This window comes from Heptranchias perlo, chromosome 8 (genome assembly GCF_035084215.1).
Source record: "Heptranchias perlo isolate sHepPer1 chromosome 8, sHepPer1.hap1, whole genome shotgun sequence".
Lineage (NCBI taxonomy): Eukaryota > Metazoa > Chordata > Chondrichthyes > Hexanchiformes > Hexanchidae > Heptranchias > Heptranchias perlo.
This window is the reverse complement of record NC_090332.1, coordinates 85,247,791-85,263,766: the sequence shown is the minus strand read 5'-3', so window position 1 is coordinate 85,263,766 and position 15,976 is coordinate 85,247,791.

Below are 15,976 nucleotides of genomic sequence, written 5' to 3'. Positions count from 1 at the left end.
TCCTAACTCGCACCAAGTCCTGTTCACCCATCACCCCTGTGCTCACTGACCTACATTGGCTCCCGGTCCGGCAATGCCTCGATTTAAAAATTCTCATCCTTGTTTTCAAATCTCTTCATGGCCCTGTCCTTCCCTATCTCTGTAATTTCCTCCAGCCCTACAACCCTTCAAGATCTCTATGCTCCTCCAATTCAGGCCTCTTGCGTAGCCCCGATTTTCATCGCTCTACCGTTGACGGCCGTGCCTTCAGCCATCTAGGTCCTAAGCTCTGGAATTCCCTCCCTAAACCTCTCCGCCTCTCTCCCTCTCTCTCCTCCTTTAAGACGCTCCTTAAAACCTACCTCTTTGACCAAGCTTTTGGTCACCTGTCCTAATATCTCCTTATGAGGCTCGGTGTCAGGTTTTGTTTGATAATCGCTCCTGTGAAGCGCCTTGGGACATTGTACTACGTTAAAGGTGCTATATAAATGTAATTTAAACCAAACCAAATTGCATGTACTATATTAATCATATATTCTATGATTTGCACATTATGTTACATCATCAGTTTTTAGAGGAAGCCGCCCATAAAAAAGGCAAGTTAACTTCTATATACTTTTGATTCTGTGGTGCCAGAAGGAGCTGGAGTCCACAAAAATACCGCAGGTTGCTGCTGAAACGGGCTTGTCCCCGCTTTGGTTTGCTTCGACACCGCCAGAACTTTCGTGCGGGCCTGCCTCGAGCGTCGAGGTAAGCTGCATCGAGACGGCCGATTGGCGTCCGCAGCTGGCCGGTTTTATGCAGACGAGGCCCAATTTCCATCGAGTCTCGGGCTGACGTTCCAGCCGCGGTGTCCATTTCACGCTGGTTTCTGAGCTGCACCAATTTCCCCCCTACTCAGCCGTTCACATATCTCAGTGGTGTCATTGGGTCTGCTGTCCCCCCAGTCTCCTTTAGGAAGAGGAGTCTGCATACGCACCAATCGTCTGCTAAAACGAACGGAGCTAAAAATGTCTAATCCCATGATGTTTGATCGATCCGAGGAGGAGCTTGAGGAAGAAGCAAATGGAGACGTGTTTGCCATTCATGTGTCTGTTTCTGACCCTGTAAAGGTTAGGAATCTTACAACACCAGGTTGTAGTCCAACAGTTTTATTTGAAAATCACAAGCTTTCGGAGGCTTTCTCCTTCGTCAGACGAAGGAGAAAGCCTCCGAAAGCTTGTGATTTTCAAATAAAACTGTTGGACTATAACCTGGTGTTGTAAGATTCCTTACATTTGTCCACCCCAGTCCATCACCGGCATCTCCACATCATCTGTAAAAGTTAATGATGCTATAAATGCCTACATGGCTTACAGACTGCTTCGTCCATGTTCAACAGCAAAGAATTTACAGTCAGAAGCAGGTGGGCACAGAAAGCCTCTCAAAATGAAACTTCAAAATGCCTCAGACAGAAGAATTCCCATTGGTATCAGCGATGGTGCTGGCAGATAAATGGAATTGAACAATTGGCTCATGAGAACCTGTTTGCCTACGGGAGGAAAAAAAAACAAAATTATCAGTATCGGTCGAGAAATTTTGCATCATTAGTCCCGCACTCCACAGAAGCTACATTGCATTTGCAAAGTGGGCGGAGTTCTGGGAAGATGGAACACCCTCCCACCTTCTGCTACTGCCCACCTGATTTACGCCGTTACAAGTGGCAGCCAGCAGCAGAAAATCTGGTCGAATATCTCTCATACTGGTCAGTGAAAGCAGATAATGGATAAACAGGGTACCTGTAGAATGAGAATCACAGAACGCCCATTCAAATTCCTCTTCTCTACGGTAAATTTTTTTTTGAGATAATGGAACTATTATATAAGTTTAGTGAGACCAAGGAACCACAAAAGAATTGCATTGGAAAGAATATTGGGAGTTATAGTACTGAACTATGAGGATAAGACTCAGGAAGTAATTTTTCACATTAGAAAAGAAGGCTATGGGAACCAGGACTCAAGCATTTACATTATGAATATGATTGATAAGGCACAAGCTGGGAAGTTTTCCGTATGCAACCAGGAGCAAAGAACTAGGGTCACATTTCTAAATTTAGGAAATGAGCAAGCTGGATGTGATTTATGATTTAGCTGCTCAGGAGAGGTGGGGATCAGAGACGCAGGAATGGAACCCATAACTAGGAAGAGAATGGCAAGTTTCTCGGAACAAATTACTTGCCGCCACCAAGACTGCAAAATCTGTACTCTCTTTTTATAAAGAAATGGGCATGTTCTGAATTAAAAAGGGAATAACAGGGCAGGGTGGAGAGAGATTATTCTGATTAATAATTATTAGTTAGATTTTTATTGTTATTATAAATGGGGAAGCTAGATAAGCATGTGAGGGAGAAAGGAATAGAGGATATGCTGATAGGGTTAGATGAAGAGGGTGGGAGGAGTCTTGTGTGGAGCATAAATGCTGGCATGGACCAGTTGGGCCGAATGGCCTGTTTCTGTGCTGTAGACTCTATGTAATTCTATGTAATATGCAATGACTGTAATAAAAAGGAATTGAATAAATACTTGAAAGGGAAAAATTTGCAGGGCTATGGGGAAAGAGCAGGGGAGTGGGACTAATTGGATAGCTCTTTCAGGCATGATGGGCCAAATGGCCTCTTTCTGTGCTGTATCATTCTATGATTCTATGACTGGTCTGGAAAAAAGTCTTCCAGTTGAGCAAACCGAATGGATTTGATCTATTCCTTCTTTGAAGTCATACAAATGCTGTAGTATGGTGAGAGGTAGACGACAAGGCAGAGCTGGTGATTTGAATACCTTTCATTTATTAAAAGCTGTAAACTTGGTGGCTATATTGGAGTCTATGGTGTATCAAGGAATCATTAATGTTCTGGCAAACTCCACATCAGCAGACAAAAGCAGGTGCTGCCAAAATGCCGCATATGGGCATATTTATGTTTTGTGTCAAGTGTTTGAAGCTTTACTTTGATATCAGTCGAGTTACGGACATAGATATTTATGTAAAAGGGGGTCAGGAAAAGATCAGCTGATCCATCAAGCTTGACCTGATCTAGCACAGTGCAACTTACGCACATCACCTCCATGTCCAACCTTCCCTACCCCCTCTGACCCCCACCCCACTCCACGCATTCACCTGGAACAAGTGAACAGAGAGAAAAAAAACTAGGCCTATCTAAGAAAGAAAGAACTTGCATTTATATAGAGCCTTTCGTGACCTCCGAGCGCCCCAAAACGCCTTTGAAATGTAGTCACTGTTGTAATGTAGGGAAACATAGCTGCTGATTTCTACGTACCAAGGTCCCACAAACAGCAGTGCGATGAGTGCCCAGTTACTCTGTATTTAGTAAGGAGTCGCACAACACCAGGTTATAGTCCAACAGCTTCATTTGAAATCACAAGCTTTCGGAGCTTTGCTCCTTCCGAAAGCTTGTGATTTTCAAATAAAGCTGTTGGACTATAACCTGGTGTTGTGCGACTCCTTACATTTGTCCACCCCAGTCCATCACCGGCATCTCCACATCATCTGTATTTAGTGGCGTTGGTTGAGGGATAATTGTTGGCCATGTTACTTCTGCTTTTTTTTCAATAGTGCCATGAGATATGTCTGCCAAAGAGAGCAGTCGGGACCTTGGTTTAACATCTCATCCGAAAGATGGGACCTTCGACAGTGCATCACTGCCTCAGCACTGTATCGAAGTGTCAGCCTAGATTATGTGCTCATGTCTCTGGAGTGGGACTTCAACCAGCAACTTTCTGACTCAGGGGCAAGAGAGCTACCCCTGAGCCAAGGCTGACACTATTTAGGAAAAAGAAAACTCTGGGAAATTCTTCTCTGACCCACAAGGGTGATTAAACAAACTTCAGGAGACCACGGTAACTGGTGGCACTAACCCACATCGGCCCTTCTATGGATCAAGATGTTTACCACTCACAGGAACTTGTCTATCTGTCTTTTGAATTCATATCATTAGGTTCATAAACAGGACGACAACTTGCACTTTAAGAGCGTATATACCACATGACCAAACATTCTAGGAGGAGCAGGGATCTGAGTAAGAAGAGGGAGAGGTAAAAAGAACTTCTAAGGTTGGTTAGCAATCAGGGCATTGCTTTTTTTGGGAGGTACTGCATTGCAAATTGTTCTTTCACTCCAGAAGAGATTAGGCATATGTGCAGTGCAAGAAGTATTAAACTCTAACTACCTTTCTTCATCAATGCCTTCACTGTAAAAGAACATAACATGTCTGTCGATGCTTTTTGAAAACCTGCGTCGGATGTTATAGGTGTCACTGTGTATATTATCTCCAGAGGCCAAAATTCTCCTCAGTTCATTACTAGATCCTTTTGATTTGGCCCCATTATTCAGTTCAAAGCTGAGGTAACTTGACTCTCCCCCACCCCCACTCTACAGGAGCTAAAGTGAGCCCAGCGCAGGTGGGCGAGCGGGAGTTAGCCATTCTGTGTGTTTATCTTGAAAGGATCAAAAGGACCTGATAAATGCCTTACTTTAAGGAGGTATTGTTCCCTTTTCTCCCAAGCAAATGGTGTAGGGCAACAGCTCAGCTCAAAAAATGCTGAAAGTGTCTCAACACCACCGCCCCCCACTCACACCTTGCTCCTTGGTTCCAATGACAACTTTATTACATTAGTCACGATAAATAGTTTTATCTTGTCAAGTAATCAACCCCAGGTTATTAAACTTTTAAAAGAAGTATAAACTATTTGGCGACTGCTGTTAATGCTCTACAGTTTAGATCAGTTGAGAAATTGTGAATGTTCAAGATGATAATCATCATTGGAGATCAATCAGTCTACAAATCTTCTCATTTCTTCATTAATCTTCATTAGAAAGGAGACTGTTGTAGCCATTATTAGAAGGGTGACATGGCCAACATTAATACGTCTCTTAAATGATCTGTCAAACCTTTTGTAAATGTAAGGAATCTTACAACACCAGGTTATAGTCCAACTGTTTTATTTGAAAATCACAAGCTTTCGGAGGCTTTCTCCATCATTACCTGACGAAGGAGAAAGCCTCCGAAAGCTTGTGATTTTCAAATAAAACAGTTGGACTATAACCTGGTGTTGTAAGATTCCTTACATTTGTCAACCCCAGTCCATCACCGGCATCTCCACATCAAACCTTTTGTAACTAGTCGAATTCATGATGGTGCTTCTTGATGGTGGCTTGTTTACAGAATCGTTTAACCCACTGATCTGTTCTAAAAACAGCCTCTTTTTACAGACACCAGTGTTTTCACATGGACACGATACATTTGGAATCGAGATCCCTGATTTTGTCTCTGTCACCTTATAATGTACAGTCAAATTTGCTTTGATATTAGATGGAGCAGAGTACAATGCAACTGGCATTGATTAGAGTGATTAAAGAGAAAAGCACACTGAAGATGACGATAAGAATTACATCAATTGAGGTAACAAAACCCAGCAGTTGCATTGAGCTTCTGAGAACTTCCAATCTTTTTGTTGCAGAAAATGTTGGCAATATAACTAAGTATTGGGATGAAGGTGTGCAATGATTAATGGCCTCCCTAAATATTTTAGCTTTTTCAGGATTAACATCCTTTAGCAAATATATTATTGTAAAGGAGCAATCCGATTGTCAAAGACAATAAGGCACTAGGAGTGACAAAAGCTTATACTCCTGGAAGGAAATCAATGCCTGCCGCTCAAGAGTTAAGTAGCAATTACACGATGATGAATGTTTCACTGTGCTTTTCGGGGGAATGGGAATCCTCAAGCAGATTAAAGCAGGAGATGTTCTCAGGCATCTGCTTTGTGACAAAATACACTAGCATGTTCATTATTATCATTCTCACCAGGGAAATGAAACATTATCTGAGTTTAGGTAAACAAGACTGGTCTGTGTATTGCTTCCAATTGTGCTTCATTGTCTGTGGGCAATTGTACTATGCACAAAACACAGCTTGTTACGCAACCGTGTAAAACACATGAAAGTCTTCGTTATTAGTTACATCAAAGTAGAGCACTGCGATTACTCTGCCTCTGTATCCATTGAAAAGCTGTGAGAGTCTACAATGGAGTTGAATATCACAGCACTGTTTGGCAGAGTATAGAGAAAATCCCATACCTAACCTCAGCAGAGCCCGAAGGCATTGAGAACAGTGGAGTAAAATCAGAAAACTATGGCGATACATGGCAGGTCTGTAAGCGTCCGTAAAGGGAAAAGTGAGGTCAAGTTTCAGTTGGAGGCCCTGCATCAGAACTGAAAGTGGGATATAAGCAAGCCTTCACATCAGCTTGGCTCGGTTAGTAACACTCTCGCCTCTGCAACAGGAGGCTGTGGATTTAAAACCCATTCCAGGACTTGAAGGGGTGTTGCATTGTTATGAAGTGCCATCCTTTCTATGAGTTTGCCTGTTCAGGTGAATGTTCCATGACACTGAAGAAGAGCAAGAAGTTCTGGTCGGCGTTCCTGCCTCAAGTAACACCACCGAAAAAAACGGATTAACTGGTTATTCATCTCATTTCTGTTTGCGGGAGCATGCTATGTGCAAATTGGCTGCCGCGTTTGCTTTCTCAACGACAGACTGCATTTCAAAAAGTAATTTGTGTAAAGGCTTTGCGATGGTAATGTGCTATATGAGTGCAGGACTTACTCTGCCTTTATAGCACTGAACAAAAATAGGAGAGGAGGAGAGAAAAATAATTGAGACTACGGTTGTGGGTAAATCCCTGCCAAGCGACCATCTTCATCAACACGAAAGATATATATTCAGTCTGTGGGCCTTGAATAAGGTAACGGCCATCACAAGAGGTTAGCTTAGGACCTCCATGTTTATGTGAAGAACTTCAGGTCCCATGGCAGGACAATGAGCACACTGCTAGTCACTGGTATTTGATCACACAAACAAAACTGGGGACATTTTGGTGAACAACAGATGAAGCAGAATCCCTCCCCAATGGTTCAGTTTGTAAACGCACAGACCATGAATTGTCCCAGGTTCAATCTCCGGTCTGTGCTGACTTAGCCTATCTCAGCTGGAGCTCCAATTGGCCGCAGCACCCTCGGCTAGGGAGGGCAGAACATCAACCAGGGTTCCCGCTTCTGATTGCTGCCCAGAAACCCTTGGTAAAAAGCATGTGTTTCCCGAACTGCTGGTTTAGCAATGGCAGTATGGGACCTATGTGTGCTGTGCGCTGCAGGCGTACAGCACTGAGCTACTAGGAATTCCTGGGGGGGGTAGCGTCAGGAGGCGGGGTAACTAACACTTTTGACTAGGTAGTTATGTTGGGTGGAGGGGAGGGAGGGCAAATTCCTTGCTGGCGCACAAGGCAGTCTCTTAAAGGGGAAGTAGCAGGCCGAGGGAGCAGCAGATAAGTGCCCAGTGCCACGGGTAGATGGGGAAGCCAGATGGGGAGATGAAAATTGGGAAGAGCGCTGAGTACAGTAGACAAAGATTCGTCGAGTGTTTTGTGAGAAATAGATGAAAAGACTGTGAGAGTCTGAAGTTTGGACATGGTTGCTGAGTTGCTCCTGTCTGTGATTTTCCAGGAGATGGTCCTGAAAAGTCAAAGATGGTCCTGGTGTATTGCAAGGAAGTGGCTGGAGAAATGGTCGTCCCTTCCTTGGAACAATCACCTTTGGGCCGCACACCGATTTCAGCAATGGAGACCTGGCGGTGTTGCTGGCCCAGATTAAGGAAGGGCGGGCCTGTCTGTTGGACTACCATGGGAAGGAGCCAAATAAAGCAATGGATTGAGCTACATGCAGGGAGGTGACCCTTGCTCTCACTGCCACCCCCTTACACCCTCAGGACTGCGGACCAGTGCAGAAAGGCATGCAATGACCTGACATGGGCAGGTAAGGTGAGACGGAGTCACTCACACAGTTCACTGTTGCCCCCATAGATGCCACTTTGCTGCTTAGCTTCAAGGTCTTCATGCTGTCTCACACAGTTTTTGCACTTAAAACTTGCTAACACGATCCTGTCAACTTGACTCTTAGTTAAGACCTAGAAGGAGCGCCAGATTAGATGCCAGAGGCACACATAAGAACACACAGAGGAAGTAGGGGGCTGAGGAAATGTTGGAAGCAGGCAAGTATATGCTTGATTCGACATTAAATAGTGCATGTATTGTGGCTTGAGGGCGCTCTTCAGCCATGGAGCTCAGTTAGGGGTGTTTTTGCTGAGATACAACTTTTCACTCATGTCCTTGAATGAGTGACGGGGCCCTGTAAACGTGAATGAGTGACGGGGCCCTGTAAACTTTAATGAGTGATGGGGCCCTGTTAGCTTGAATGGGGGATACCAGCAGATCAGGCTGGCCATCCTCCGAAGTAGCCTGATGCACTTTTCCTCCATTCCCTCTTCCTGTTCCCCCTGATCTGTCGCCCTCCCATGTGCAGTCCCCAGGCCAAATCAAAATGTCCTGCAGCTCTACTGGGTGCAGGCCCAAATGTTCGGCCCTGCAGGCTAAAACATGTTTTGGAATCAGTCTCTAAAAGGACTGGATAGTACAGAAAATGAGCAATTAGTTGGCCATGGGAAAGTCTGCCTACAGTGCGCTGAATGCAAATGAAGCAGAAATGACAGGAATTCTGATGCATGACAATCATCCTGTATTTAGTATACCTCATGCCAATAAAGGGGCCAGGTGTTTTGGGTGCCCATCCCTACATCTGGAGCATTTTTTCAGCATCCACAAATTGAGGTGTAGACCCAATGCAAACAGGTTCCGCCCAAAAATCTGCCTTTGGGGCTGCTGACAAATTGCCGTGTCATCTGAAGTAACATGATCTCCAGAAACAGTTGCAGTGTGCAACTTCGATCTTCTCCCCTTTTGTTCAATGCACATGGATGACCTTTAAAAATTAAAGAGCAAGCGAGTTTCCCCAATGTCCTGGCACAAAAATTGCCCCTCAACCTACCCCATTAAAAACGGATTATCTGATCACACATCTCATTGCTGTTTGTGGGACCTTGCTGTGCGCAAATTGGTTTGCCTACATTACACTTCAAAAGTACTTCCTTGGCTGTGAAGCACTTTGGGACATTCTGAGGAAGTGACAGGTGCTATATAAATGCAAGCTCTTCTTTCTTTCTTTCCAAGTTAACGACATTCCTTCACATCTTTACATTTATAAGGCATTTTATTTTGTGTCTTCATTTTTTTGCGTTCTCAGTATCTGCATCAAGCATCAAAGGTTACGAGAATCGCACAAGATGAATGCAGAGTAAAGCTTCCTCCACAATGCCCCATCAGTGACCCTTAACCTTAACCTCAGGAAAAAGAACTCCTGCTGCATTAATGTGGCATTTTCATTTCCCACAGTAGCCCTGCTCTTCGCCACTCCTGGTGAGATTACCAATTCAATGCTAACTGATACAGTTTTGTGCACTGAACTCATGCCACTAGAACGTGGTCTGAGACTGACTGAAATATTTCTCAATTAGCAAACTTACAGCTGACAGAGAGAAAAGACTTCCATCCCATCAGCCTGGGTTGCATTTGAACCCAAGCCCTAGAGGTGAAGGGATAATGGGGGTAATTTTGACTTTGTGCGATAGCTTAAAACAGGCAACATCAAATCGACAGCCCCTCTTGCATCTCTCCCGGTTTTCATTTCACTGAAGCCCATAAATTACCACATTAATTTTAATTAATAACACACTTTGGGAAGGAGGCCCAGGCCTTGGAGAAGGTGCAGAAGAGATTTACTAGAATGGTACCAGGGATGCGGGACTTCAGTTACATGGAGAGACTGGAGAAGCTGGGGTTGTTCTCCTTAGAGCAGAGAAGGTTAAGGGGAGATTTAATAGAGGTGTTCAAAATCATGAAGGGTTTTGAAAGAGTAAATAAGGAGAAACTGTTTCCAGTGGCAGAAGGGTCGGTAACCAGAGGACACAGATTTAAGGTAATTGGCAAAAGAACCAGAGATTAGATGAGGCAAAATTTTTTTACGCAGCGAGTTGTTATGATCTGGAATGCGCTGCCTGAAAGGATGGTGGAGGCAGATTCAATAATAACTTTCAAAAGGGAATTGGATATATTTACTTGGAGGGGAAAAATTTGCAGGGCTACGGGAAAAGGGACTAATTGGATAGCTCTTTGAAAGAGCCGGCACAGGCATGATGGGACGAATGGCCTCCTTCTGTGCTCTATGATTCAATTGATTGAATTCAATTTCACAACTTGCTAGCGTGGGATTTGAACTATTGGCTGCTAGCCCGGTACCATAACCAATAGGCTACAGCACCCTGCCCATACTGCAGTCCATGGGTAATTGAATACGACATGCTCTCATGTTACAAAGTTGCGTTTTACACTGGAGCATAGTGCAGACGCAATTTCCCTCCAGCATATGGGCGATGAAACTTTATTTAAATAATGTGGGGTGTTAATTCCCCTTTTACCACTAGAGGCCAGAAGAGGTAACATACTCGGTGGAAATGGGAGAAATAAAGCTTCAGCCTGAAAATTATTGTTGGCAATATTGGTTGAAAATGTTCTTATTGCATTCCTCTGCCTGCTATTTTAACAGGGGCATTAACCATTTATTCTAAATAGGCTAATATCAAACTGTGAACAGAGAAATGTCATAAGAACACGTTAAGTGTTTGGTCGCTAGTATTTGTCAACATTGATTTTGGACTGTTAACACTTAATAATAAATAGGGAAAAATACATTAAATGAGAAAAAAAAGTGGATGAAAATGCACATTAAGTGCAAAAGTTCCAGATTTTTTATAATACAGTATATCAATAAGGCTAATGTTCAAATAGTGATTTGATTCATTTTTATTGCCCATCAAGAAGCCAACTTGTGACTTTATACTGATCATGATGTGGAGATGCTGGTGATGGACTGGGGTGGACAAATGTAAGGAATCTTACAACACCAGGTTATAGTCCAACAGTTTTATTTGAAAATCACAAGCTTTCGGAGATTATCTCCTTCGTCAGGTGAGCGCTCGCTCACCTGACGAAGGAGATAATCTCCAAAAGCTTGTGATTTTCAAATAAAACTGTTGGACTATAACCTGGTGTCATACTGATCTGCGAGAGAAGATTTCCACTCTGCATTATGTGTTACACAATCATAAGCAATGGGTTTAAGGTTTCATTACACGATGTACACTTAAGAAGATCTCCCCCCAACACCCCACCCGCATGTCTATGAAATCCCGTGTGGTTTATTTTAAAAACAAAAAAAAAATAGTTACTGGAGTTTTTAACATGCTTTTTCGGACGTTCTCAGACATTAGCAGTGTTAAATCTGACCGGTAAAGACTGATTCTTTTAACACTGTGTTTTCCCATGGGAAATTTTAATGAAACTGATGCATGAGGAAACTAGTCAATGAAATTCAATTGAGAGTATTTATAACCAGAATAAATAATATTTTAATAATTTAATAACCTTATTGGAATATTCAAATTTGACTAACTGAAAGTATCTAATTTTTGGTTCATCATTTGAGACCATATATTAAAAAAAACTGCAAATGATGAAATTCAGAAATGAAAACAGTTGTTAAATAGATTAAAGAAAGAATTGCATTTATATAGCGCCTTTCACAACCTCAGGACACAAAGTGCTTTACAATCACAGGATGCACTGCAGCAACTCGCCAAGGCTTCTTCGACAGCACCTCCCAAACCCGCCTAGAACCTACCACCTAGAAGGACAAGGGCAGCAGGCACATGGGAACAACACCACCTGCACGTTCCCCTCCAAGTCACACACCATCCCGACTTGGAAATATATCGCCGTTCCTTCATCGTCGCTGGGTCAAAATCCTGGAACTCCCTTCCTAACAACACTGTGGGAGAACCTTCACCACACGGACTGCAGAGGCTCAAGAAGGCGGCTCACCACCACCTTCTCAAGGGCAATTAGGGATGGGCAATAAATGCTGGCCTCGCCAGCGACGCCCACATTCCATGAACGAATGAAAAAAAAGGACCTTTTGAAGTGTAGTTACTGTTGTAATATAGGAAACACAGCAGCCTCCCACAAACAGCAATGAGATAACAACCAGATAATCTGTTTTAGTTGAGGGATAAATGCTGGCCAGGACACTGGGGATAACTCCCCTGCTTTTCTTTGAAATAATGTCTTTTATATCCACCAGAAAGGGCCTTGGTTTAATGTCTCACCCGAAAGGCAGTACCTCTGACAATGCAGTACTCCCTCAGTAGTGCATTGGAGTACCAGACTGGATTTTATGCTTAAGTCTCTGGATGTGGGGTCTGAACCTACAACCTTCTGAAGTAGAGGCAGAGAGTGCTACGCACTGAGCCACAGCCAACATGTTAGTCAACACCTAGAAGGAGATTTGACAGCTTATGACATTTGCTCTCTGTCCCCTTCATCAGAACACTGATGAAAGGTTACGCACCCAAAGAAAATCATAACTTGCCTTTTCTCTTCACAGATGTCGATTGATCTGCTGTGTATTTCTAGGGCTTTCTATTTTTATTATTGATTATGTCAGGTCAGGTTCAACTACAAGTACCCATTAAACAGTCTAGTATTTAGGAAACAGATTGACAAAAATTAAGCGGTTGTTGAGAATTCCTGGGTCTCATTTGTAGGAACATAGGAACAGGAGTAGGCCATTCAGCCCCTCGTGCCTGCTCCGCCATTTGATAAGATCATGGCTGATCTGTGATCCATATACCTGCCTTTGGCCCATATCCCTCAATATGTTAGGCCCGATTCCCACCTGAACCCAGCGTCAATGATACGGGCGGGCGGGAGCAGGCAAGGAATCGGCCCCAGCAAGGCAGGGTCCAAGGTAATCACAAGAAGCCCGGGGTAGGGGAGGCCTAAGGATTCCTTGTGGTGCCCTGGGGGAGTGCTCCTGCTTCTCCTGGCCCACAAGGAAACTTTGAAAAAAAATGAACTGGCCTTCTCGGTTCTCTCCTGAGCGTCTTCACCCTTGGCGCTGATTTTTGCTCGGCGAGGCTGGCACCAGGTGCCGATCTCACCACGCAAAATTTAAAAATAGCGTCGGGGCCTGTTTACGCCATCAGACCCCGACTTTTGAACCTCAATGAGGCCCTCGCCTGCCTGGGTCCCAGGGCCTCACACGGTGCCCAAAACACGCCTGTAAAAACGGCGCGGGGCTCGTGAGCAGCGTGGATCTGCTGAGCGTCGGTCCGCTAAATTTTAACTCTCGTTCACGTCAAGTCTGGTGGCGGGGTAGAGGTAGAGGGTAGGGCTGTTAAAATCGGGGCTCTGGACTCTAATGTGAAATACCAGACCCAACAAAGAAGCAAGCAAAAAAAAATACTAATGACTGGGATGGCATAGTTTATTTGAGATCCAGAAATCTATGCAATGTGGTTTAATTTCAAGCATCTGCAAAGAAAATGTGATTCAAAATCTCAAAATGGTTTCAAGATCTCAGCAATACGCATATTAACTTGCTACAGGAAAACTTTACTTTTTCCAAATTATGGGGTAGAATTTACTTGTTGATGATGTTAAGGGCTCCCTTAACATGCTTGCATCAAATTTCTCTCACTGCCGTTTAAATGAAGGGGCGAATCCATTTATTTCAGGCATGTTAATGCCTCCTTTAAAATAATGGTGAGGAATAATCCAAACACGTCAACATTGCCAGCACTCAGTTCCAGCCTGACATGGTAACTTGTGTTTGAGAGCCATTTCTATCGCATAGTTACTGCATAGAATTATCAGGGCCAGAGTGATCTCCTGGGCTAGTTTCCTTCGCCTGAGAGGGTCGGAGAGGAATTTCTCAGATTTTTTTCCCCCCTCAAATTGGCCTGGGCTTTTTAATCTTTTTTTCGCCTCTCCCAGGAGGTCACATGGTATTGGGTGGGGTGGGGACAAGACTAAAAATAGATTTGTTTTTTTTAAAAAAAACGTAAGATGAGTGTAAGGTGAGAAAATACCCTGTGGTTGCATTTATGTTGAATCTGTAACTGTAACTACAGTTTGCACAACTCCAGCTTCCTTTATCAGTTATTGTGCTGGTGTGACATTTCACTGGTGCGGCTATTGTTTTTTTATTCGTTCATGGGATGTGGGCGTCGCTGGCGAGGCCGGCATTTATTGCCCATCCCTAATTGCCCTTGAGAAGGTGGTGGTGAGCCGCCTTCTTGAACCGCTGCAGTCTGTGTGGTGAAGGTTCTCCCACAGTGCTGTTTAGGAAGGGAGTTCCAGGATTTTGACCCAGCGACGATGAAGGAACGGCGATATATTTCCATGATGTGGAGATGCCGGTGATGGACTGGGGTTGACAATTGTAAACAATTTTACAACACCAAGTTATAGTCCAGCAATTTTATTTTAAATTCACAAGCTTTCGGAGATTTTCTCCTTCCTCAGGCAAATGTTTCCTCAGGCAAACATTTGCCTGAGGAAGGAGAAAATCTCCGAAAGCTTGTGAATTTAAAATAAAATTGCTGGACTATAACTTGGTGTTGTAAAATTGTTTACGATATATTTCCAAGTCGGGATGGTGTGTGACTTGGAGGGGAACCTGCAGGTGGTGTTGTTCCCACGTGCCTGCTGCCCTTGTCCTTCTAGGTGGTAGAGGTCGCGGGTTTGGGAGGTGCTGTCGAAGAAGCCTTGGCGAGTTGCTGCAGTGCATCCTGTGGATGGTACACACTGCAGCCAGGGTGCATGAAATAAATTTAAAATATTTTAAAAATATTGAATTTAACAAATTTGAATTTTAAACACCCAGTTATTACAATAACATATTCCTAGCAGGAAACACTGAAGCATATGCCAAAGTGTTCAACAAAATACTTTTTCTTCAGGAGTACAATGTCACTCCTTAAACTTAAACACAAATTATCACAATTGTATGGGACAGGCTAGATGGACCAGAGTGTCTTTTCCTGCCCCTCATTGTTCGTATGGACAAGCCTAGATCTATAAACAACGTTCAATATGTAAGTCATTAATTGGTGTGTTCGAACGGTTAATTTCTAGCATTTGGTGTCCTAGTTCATTAAATACAGGAGCTGTTGTGATTGGGCTGCAACATCTGAAATTCTGTACAAAACTGAACTCATAAAGCATCTTTGTTCATGTTCGTAATATTGACTGATGTCTCAGTTCTCTATGGCAATCTTTGAGAAGTTCTCTTGTCCGTCTGGAGTGCTACAAATAAACGCCACTGCTTAAGTGCTCAGTGAATATCGTGTAAGTGTTTCTATTTATTTACCCAAAATCATGTTTCCACTGCACTAATTAAAAAATCTCACTAATCCCGCTGTCGACTGGGAATGAACGCCATGCCCTACTGAGATCCTGAAGTATTTTGAATTTGGCCATTCAGGAGTAACCATGAATAATCAAATACAGGCACATCACATCTGGAGTCATCTGCTCAGTTCTTTTTGTTTTAAGAAGGGGATGTTCACAAATATGAAGATAAACAGTACTATGCACAGGTCTAACACTATTTTACAGGTTCCAGCATCTATTATCATCACCACAGTGATTAGTGAACAGATATCTATGGCCTGTAGCTGCAGCCATGGTAATGAAAATACTTGTTAGTAAGTTATCAGAGACAGTGACTTTGTCTAGGGAAGCAGTGACCAGGAACTAGTGACCAGCCAATGCCCAATTGGTTGTTTCTGGTCAATTTATTCTGGGAGTCTACGTGGGACTATAGCCCTGACCTCCAAGTAATTCTTGTGTGAAACATGTTCCAGTGGTGCTCACCCAAAGTTGCATTGTTTTACAGGTCTCGGTTTTCATATACCAGCAGACGCCCTGGTCTTTGCTGCGTCTTTACTAAAATAACCAATAAGCAGACACTAGGTTGCCCCAGTGTTATCAACCAAACACCAAACAAAAGTGCCCCCCTTTTTAAAGGGGTACAACTAATAGAGAACTCGACCATAAAAAAACAAAGGAAACTTATAAACTTAAATAATAATGTTGTTACCGGTGTCCGCTATACGCTCCAGTCCATGCGGTGCCCACCGTTCGCGGAAGGCCTC